General features: G+C 50.2%; 1 pseudogene; it reads right to left on the minus strand.

Moving 5' to 3' along the window:
- Nucleotides 1-739: 739 nt before the first annotated feature.
- On the minus strand, nt 740-2546 carry LOC147988747 (3-ketoacyl-CoA synthase 12 pseudogene; annotated as a pseudogene).
- Between the last annotated feature and the right edge of the window lie 6739 nt (nt 2547-9285).

The raw sequence follows: 9285 nt of genomic DNA on the forward strand, positions 1-9285 counted from the left end.
TTCTTAGATGGAGGAGACCCTCTTAGAGAACCATCCCATTGTGCAATAACAATACCATATAAAATTAATAAATTCCCTCAAAAAAAAGAAGGTATAGTTGATAAACCAAACCTGTAGGTACTCACCACGTCGAAGATATCCGTCGTCCATCCAAATCCAACCAACCACTGGTTCCCCGTCGTGACATAAATGCATGCACGTGACAGTTACACTATCATTACAAGTTGTATATAGTACGTACGTGCAGCTGCAGACCAATCAATATCGGTCGCCGGTGTATGGACACGCCCGTTCGATCTTGTGCAGACGCAGATCACTCATATCTTTGTCTCACCTCGGCTACATAGCTCTTGTGTGTACTTGCAATTTGACTACACGACGCGAACGTACGTACCATGTACGTTGACCTTGACCTGAGAACAGAGTAGGCAACTTCCGAGTTAATTCGGGACAGCCAGCCACGGGGTGGTGGCAGCAGGCGCTTTGGCCTAGGCTGGAAGACGGACGGAGGGTGAAATCGTGTCGGCACACGGAGGAAGAAGACAGTGAGGAAGAGCAGTACACACGGGAAAAGAAAATCCAGTTTTTTTTACATGTATTATTATGTCACTTGAGACTTGGTTAAGCCTGAGAGACCTCACACCCATATTTCCAAAAAGAATACATATGTCCACTGAAACATACAACAACATATAGCAGTACAGTTCTGTACGAAGTGAGTACATGACAAGAGAGCATATACAGTGAGGAATTATGAGTTTATAAACACTTGACCACCGATAATCAACAACACTATTCCTGTTCAGAAAGGAAGAAGAATCATCACCATTACTGTCGTGACGACTCTAATAAGGCTATAAGCTATATCTAGGTACATTTATTCTCCAGGGAGTATACGTATGTACTGGATGAATAGCATGAAATAATAATTATTACTACCCACCACCTTCCCCGATCTCGTTGTGATCGGCCGGACGGCGTATGAGTACGCAGCAGCGAGCATGAATTAAAGCATGACGGTGTCGCCCTCGACGTCGTTGAGCCACCCGAATTTGTCCATGTAGGGGTTGGCGGTGTTGGCCGGCGGGTAGTCGTCGACGCAGTCGGCCCACGCGCCCTTGTCGGCCATGTCGCCCTTCACCTCCCACATGCAGCTGTTGCACTTGAACCCGGAGCCGAAGGTCACCATGAGCACCCTGTCCCCTCGCCTCAGCCTCCCCTTGGCCTCCATGTACGAGAGCACGTACCACAGGCTGCTCGCCGACGTGTTCCCCCACCGGTGCAGCGTCATCCGCGCCGGCTCCACGTCGCCGTCGTCCAGCCCCAGGCTCCGCTTCACCGCCTCGATCACCGCCGTGCCGCCCGGGTGGAGGCAGAAGTGCTCCACGCCCGACTTGAAGTTGATCTTCGGTCCCTCGCTTTTCCCGCCGTGCTTGCGCGAGGAGGAGGAGAGCTTCCTCAGCATGAGGCCGGCGGCGAACCGCGCGAGCTCGGTCACCGGGAGGATGCGCGGCGCCAGCGTCCGCAGGTTCACGGTGAAGGCCCTCACGGCGGCCTTTGGGAGCGCCTTGCTCAGGCTGATCCCCACGCGCCCGTCCGCGTCCTCCCGCTGCAGCGCGCACGCATGCGCGTCGTCGTTGGCGGCGATGTTGGAGCGCACCAGGCAGCGGAGCTCCATCTTGGCCCGCCAGCGCAGCGCCGGGTCGTTGGTGAGCAGCACCGCCGACCCGCCGCACCGGAACAGCATGTTGCCAAGCATCATCGACTTGTCCGTGCCGGGGTACCAGTTGGGTGCGATGGACTCCGTCGACACCACCAGCGCCGTCGCGTTCCGCCGCGTGCGCAGCGCGTTGCGCGCGAGGTCCAGCGACACCAGCCCGGCGCTGCACCCCATGCCGGACAGGTTGTACGCGGCCACGTCCTCCCGCATGCCGTACCGGCGCACGATCCGGGACGCGATCGACGGCGCCGGGGAGAACATGGACACGTTCACCACCAGCACGTCCACGTCCCGGGGCTTGATCAAGCCGCCGCTCTTGCCGAAGAGCTCCGTGATGGCGTCGTCGATGAAGGCGTCCATCTCCTCCACCGCGTCCTGGTGCGTCGGCGCGTCCTCCCGGCTGTCCACGATGTTGCGCGGGGAGTAGGTCTCCTCGCCGATGCCGGAGCCGACGATGACCCGCAGGAGGAAGCGGTACTCCGACAGGCCGAGGCGCGGGTTGCGCTCGATCAGCGCGCCGGCCATCTCCGTCGTCACCTTGCGGTCGTCCGACGGCTTGTAGCACACGTAGTCCAGGAGGTAGCACCGCGACTGCCGGCGCCGGACGGCGGCCGCCCAGGCCAGGTAGGCCACCGCGTGCGCAAACAGAAGCACGGTGAGCAAGAGCAGCAGCTCCATGTTGCTTGATCTCGATCGAGTGATCTTGCTGATGATTTTCCGGCAAACTGGTCAGTAGGTAGGTGCACTGGGTTAGCTAGCTTGCTGTAGGTTTGTGTCGGGAATTGAAGGAGGTTTTTGTAAAGTGCAGTGGCGATGAAGCGTATATATAGGCGGCCGGGCCAGTCCAGTCTCCAGTGTGGAAGCTAAAGGCCTACCGCGCACTGCATGGAACGTGAAATGTAAACGCCTTAGGCATCTCCAACGCCAACCGTCAGACCTCCTGCATCCGTCTGGATCTGCCCGGATAGCGGAAACCATTCAACATGGTTCTATATCGGTTCGTAGCGTAGGTTAGACGTATTTTCTCCTGCAAACCGAAGGCAAACCCGGAAGGTTTTATGGGAGTCCAGACTGATTTCACGCCCGCATCTGACCGCGCAGCCATCCCCGCGGTCTTTGTATCGGTATGCAGCATAGTCCAGGTGTGTTTTCTCCCACAAATCGAAGACAAACCTAAGGGTTTTACGGGAGCCCAGACTGATTACACGCCCGCTTCTGACCGCCCAGACCCACCAAAAACCCCTCCCCCTCTCCCGCGCGCGCTTCCCGCCTGGCGCCAGCTGCCCGCATTCATATATACCGTGTAGAGCGCGTCGCTCCACATTGAAGGCGGCTCAGGGATGACGCGACCTCTCACTGCCTCTGGTATTGAAGCGGCACGTCGGCCGAGCGGCACCACCCGCTGCACGCCTGGATGAAAGACGTCTCCTTGACATATTCAAACGCCTCCATTAAACCCGCATGAAAACCGAAGAACCTATTCCGGTGACACGTCCATTCACGAGTGAGCCGGCATTAAACGCAATGTCGGGCAAGCTTCCCCGGTCCTCCCTCTATTTAAATGAGGCCAGGCACTAGGCAAGAATCACACCACTAAGTCCATCGCTCCCCATCTCCTTCTTCCATCATTTGATGACATCCAACAATCAGGACGAGCAGTTCTTCGGCATAAAAGCCGGCTGGGCAGCCCGCCGAGCCTGCTGGATACGAGCAAAGCAATTAGTTGTTTCACCTCCCTTGCCTAGCCCGACGGAGTAAGTTGCCGCCCCAAGTCGGCGTGTGGTTAAGCTACTCGCCGCTCCGGGCCGGCACGACGGCAGGAGCATCGACGCTGCCATTGACGCCGCCACGTTGTACCGTGCCTTTAGTGTCGGCGACCGCGCCATCCGCCGCCGATGCGCATGTAGTCGTGCCATGCTGGCAGAGAAAGAAGAAGGGTGCATGGAGATCGACGAGTCGGCGGCCCACGCGTTTGCGTCCGCCGCCAACATCGATGAAAAGTAGAACATTGGAGGCCGCCTCCGCTTGGGCCCAGGGAGGCCACCGCCGAGGCGACGCCAACATACACAGCTTGTACCTTGCCCGGCTCTTTTTCAGTGCAGACCATCATGGGTCCCCGTCTGGGCTTCACGAAAGCGGAGGCGCCCCTTCCTCTCCGGCTGAAGCATCAGCCGGTGGTTGCACTTTGATGAGCGGTGGGTAAGCGAGCCGCCCTTTGCACTGAAGCATCCTTCGGGGCTCCCGGCAGTCCGGTGAGCGGGTTGCTAGACATGAGGAAGACAAACGGATCCGCCGTGGCTGGTCGTAGACTAGTGTGGTGTATCCTATTGTTGGAGTGGCCCGCGCAACCGTACGTGCATATAATTTTATCTTTTTGGTTGACACTATGTTCAAATTGTAAACGTTTTCGTCTGGTTTGTATGAAATCTGTTATGTTTATATGAAATTCGGCCGTGTTTGCACGAATTTCGTCCGATTGGTTCGAACTTTTGTCAAAATGTATGCAGCTACGGTTGAATGACGTTCTCAAGCATCCGTGTCCAAGGATTGATAACCCTATTTGTGGATGGATACGGAAGAGAATTTGTAGGTTGTCCTTGGAGATGCCTCTATTCCATTGGCAAGTGGAAACGTAGGAAGGAAACGGAAAGGTGGCAAGCGCAATCCATTATTTTTTTTGGGGTGCAAACCATTACTACTTATGGGCTGTTGCTATGAATCCGGACGTTCTGGTCTTCGGAGAGACGTCGGTGTCACCGTCCATGGATTTGCGAAATGCATGGGGTGATCACGCGCTGGCGTTAGATCGGAGATGAAGGGGCAGGACTAAGTCAGTACCAACTAAAAAGCAGCACTTGCGTCTTACCGCCCAAAAAGTAACATGTTTTTGCAAAAAGTTCCTATAAGAGACTCCAGCAGAGCGTGGATCGATAGGCCAAGTCATTATCATCTAAAAACCTGAGCAGCTTTTGGGTTGCAATAAAAAATTCTCATAAGGACCGTGATTATCAGGAACCCGGTTTTCATTTTGTAAGTCGCCGCCGAAATATTTATGATGCAAATTCATTCCCAAAGTCAATAGTACAAGCTAGCAAAAGCTGTGAGATGGCAAGTTGTCAAAATTCATTCATAGAATCAAAAAAAAAAAACTTGAATGCATGCTTGTACAGTTGGTGAGTGCATATTCATGCCAGGCCAGGATACTATTTATAGCTTAAATATAAAGTTGACATAATCATGCCAGACCAAGAGTACTATTTACAGCTCAAATATAAAGTACTCCCTCCGTTTCTTTTTACTCCGCATATAAAATTTGGTCAAAGTCAAACTGCACAAAGTTTGACCAAATTTATATAAAAAAATAGGAACATCTACAATACTAAAACTATATAGTATGAACATACGTTTCATGGTGCATCTGATAATATTGATTTCATATTGTGAATGTTTATATTTTTTAATATAAAGTTAGTCAAACTCTACTCCCTCCTTCCATCTATATAGGGCCTAATGTGTTTTTTAGGACCGCCTTTGACTATTGACAAGATTAATAGTACATGACATGCACAATGCGAAAATTATATCATTGAAAGCTCCTTTCACACACGAATTTAACGGTGTGCTTTGTGTAAGTTGCATGTCATATATTATTGCTTTAGTATTTGGTCAAAGTTAGTCTCGAAAACCGCATTAGGCCCTATATAGATGGAAGGAGAGAGTACAAAGCTTGACTTTGACCAAACCTTATATGCAGACTAAAAAGAAACGGAGGGAGTACTAGATGGTGTACCTGGAAGAATTTTAATTGCGTTTAGTTATGTAAATATGTATATTTTACTTGCCAGGTCGAATAAAAGTTGCGAGCCAGCACTGCATGCTTGTGGAGTTGTAGTGTTTCCCAATGATTTTTGGTCTGGATGCTTATGCACCACAAACCTCAGTTTTTTCTCTTTTTTTTTTTTGCGAAACCACCAGAAACCTCAGCTGCATATGAATAGCCACTAAAGTCTGCTTATTAAACCATGAATAGCTAATTTAGCGGCCACCTGCTGGCAGGTGGAACACGGGGAAGAAAATGAAAGGTCGCCAGCGCAAACGATTACAATTTATGGACTGTTCTCATGAATTCTGAAGTTTTTGCTATGCAGGCGTGCTGGCCCTGACTAAGTCGTTCTGCTCGCAGCCTTGGAAGGAATTCGTGGCGCTCTTCAGGTGGGCGGCCTCTGTGCCTCTGTGTCTCTTGGAGATGGAAAAAGCATGTTGTCTTAGAGCATCTCCAATAGAAGCTCAAAAAAACGGCGCGCTAAAATAATTTTACAGTGTCATTTTAGTAATTTTAACGCGTCGTGGCCGATCCAGTCCAGCAGAGACATAAAAATATAGCGCGCAGAGGACAGCGCGCAGCAGTCCAGCAAACACACTAAAGAATAAAGCGCCACAAATATATCTACAGCAAACAGGTCCCTAAACATTTACAAATAAGTCCATCTGATCAAAACAAAAACGCAATTGGGTCCCCAATGGTTGGAGCAAGCTATCTTGCTGACCTTGCAAATCATCTTCCGCCAGCCACCACACACGAGCTAAGCTTGCTGTGAATCGCAAACGCGAGCTAGCTAGCTTTAGCTTCCCTTCTAAATCGTTGGAGCAAGCTAGAGAAGGGCAACGGCAACCAGCGAACTCGAGGCGGCGAGCTGCAGCCGGCGAGCAGAAGGGCAGCGTCGGCTCCGCCCCGTGCTAGGACGAGCAGAGACGAGCACGCAGAGGAGTGGCGGCGGCCGGCGGCGGCGCGCTGCAGCGAAGGGCTGTAGCGGCGAGCTCGAAGCGGGACGAGCAGAGGAAGCGGAGCAGCTGGTCTTCGCGCTTCAAATTGTCCAGCGCGCTGTACGCCGCGCACCAAATATCCCGCGTGCGATGCAGAAATTCCCAGCGCGTTGGATGGATTTTACAGCGTGCTGGCTTTTGCAGCGTCTGTTGAAGATGCTCCGCGTGCTAAATTGACGTTTTTTTCAGCGCGGGCTACTTTTAGCGCTTCTGTTGAAAATGCTCTTAAAATGGTGCATGACGAGTCTACGCACGAGTTGCTAAGAGTAGAAGAACTTGCACCATGAATCTATGCATGAGTCGGACGTTGTCTCTCGACGTACAATACCTCGCTGTTGCGTACACCTGCCCGAAAGCCCCCAGCCGGTTATGAGATACCGAATGTAGGCTCTCGCTGTACAGCACCACATTGGTGTAGCGCGATACCCTCACCCCAGCTATCGTTTGCTAGCTATAGTGATGTTGTGTACGCGTGCGCGAACCCCCGTTGACCGTTGTCGGTTATGACTTATGAGTCACCTCTTGATATATAGTATCAGATTGGTGTAGCACGACACCCCCACCCCAGCTGCGTGTTGCTAGCTATCGTACCACATTGTTGAGTAGGAGCACGCGAAAGCCCCCATCCAGTTCTGAGCCATCGGATGTTGCCTCTCGATGTACATTACCATGTTGGCGTAGTGCGATAACCCTATGCCATCCATCGTTTGCTAGCTATAGTACCGTGCTGTGTACGCATGCGCCAAAGCCCCCAGTTAGCTAGCACGCCGGCCATCTCTGTGGGCAACTTGCGGTCGTCGGACGGCTTGTGGCACACGTAGTCCATGAGGTAGCATCACGACTGCTGGCGCGGACGGCGGCTGCCCAGGCCAGGTAGGCCGCCCCGAGCGCAAGGAAGAGCATGGTGAGCAAGAGCAACAGCTCAATGCTGGTTGATCGACTACTAATCTTAATGATCTCCCGGTTAGCTAGCTGTAGGTTTGTGTCGGGAAGAAGGGTTTTGTAGCTCACAAGTGTAGTGGCAGAGCGTATATATAGGCGGCCAGTCCAGTCATGTCTCCAGTGTGAAAGTTCAGTTGCTGGTGTAGGTACCTCTGTAGCCATGAATCCGGACGTTTTGGTCTTCGGAGAGACGTCGGTGTCACCGTCCATGCATTTGCAAATTCATTTCCAAAGCCAATAGTACAAGCTAGCAAAAGCTGTGAGATAGCAAGTTGTCAAAATTCATTCATAGAATAGAAAAAACACTTGAATGCATGGATGCTTGTACAGTTGGTGAGTGCATATTCATGCCAGGCAATGAGTACTATTTACAGCTTAAATATAAAGTTGACAAATTTATTTCAGTATTGTGTCAGATCCGTTCTTTCTGTTCTGAAGTTGGCTAGGGATTTTCCACATGGCAGGTTTCATTGTCAAAGATAGAAATGAGTGGATCTGGTGTCATACTACTCATGTTTCGGCACTGTACCGACAGACTTTGAATTTTAAGGTGCATTCATGTTTTTTTTCATTTGACAGCGTGTTGATTATATTATTGACATCAAATAGTTGCTCTGCTGGAAAATTACTTCATCTGTGTACTATAGTTGATGGTGTAATCGAGGTTTTAGCTATTTGTATATCTGATAGTCACCTGTTATGAAAGCTTTATAACTTGCTCAATATGTGTCATTTGTGGTTCTACACATTATTTGTCAGGTAACAATATCTTCCATTTATTAACATAAATTTAGCTCATTGTTATGTATTTGACTTCATTTGGCTACACAAGTTAGATCCTTGTCGCTTTGGGCTGATTTGTTATTTGGTTTAGCCTCGATTTTTTGTTTCATCTTGTTTTCAGTGTTTTTTCGTTTAAACTTATGTTTATTTTTCCTTTTTGATTTATTGTTCCAGTTTAAATTAGTCTTTCCCATTCCCCCCTCTCATTTTCTCTTTTCTGCTTCTTTATTCTTCCATTTTTTTGTTTCACTTTTTGAAAAAAATCTATTTTTATGAAGTGGAAAAAAAGAGGGCAAGTGAGTTGTTCGGTTATATAGGTTTTTCTTTAGCAATCTTCAGTTATGGGCTCTGGCTGGTTGGCGTCCAAGGCTAATGACGACGATGCCGACCGCTCTAGCACGGGGTTCTTCATGCTCACCTCCAACGAAGAGGAGTAGAGTAGGTTTTTATTAGCTTTTTACGGATCTTTTTAGGGTGTAAAAACTAATCTAAATATCAATGAAATATCTGTGCTCGCGGTCTTTTGGAGACATGATTGGATGGTTGGTGCCCATCTTGATGTCTGCAAACACGTCTGGACATCTAGCGATTTTCAGGGATGTTTTGATCCTTGGCACCCAGGTTTGCTGATGCGGGCATCCAGCGGTTGTTCGTGGTGGAAAACATACATTTGCCGCCATGCGAGCTTAAACAATGGTGTTGATAATCAAAGTCAGAGGGAATCAATCATGCCCACGAGCGTCATGTTTGAAGAACGGCAATGAGGAGGACGGAGACCAGGGGTACAAGTGAGACTACTATGTGAGCAATTAAACGGGTCAAGCGGGGGTGAGAGGTTGGCGGGGGCGGGGGTGCCGTCGGAGCAATTAATCAGATCAAATTGGGGGGACAAACTAATGGGTATGAGGGAGAACGAAGGAAGACGATATGAAGAAGTTGATGTATCATTGGTACTCCTACTTGTCTCTCTACCTTCGCATTCAGCTAGCCATAGCCATAGCTACCTTGTTTAGAAG

This window comes from Triticum urartu, chromosome 1A (assembly GCF_056163025.1).
Source record: "Triticum urartu cultivar PI428250 chromosome 1A, HENAU_Tu73, whole genome shotgun sequence".
NCBI lineage: Eukaryota > Viridiplantae > Streptophyta > Magnoliopsida > Poales > Poaceae > Triticum > Triticum urartu.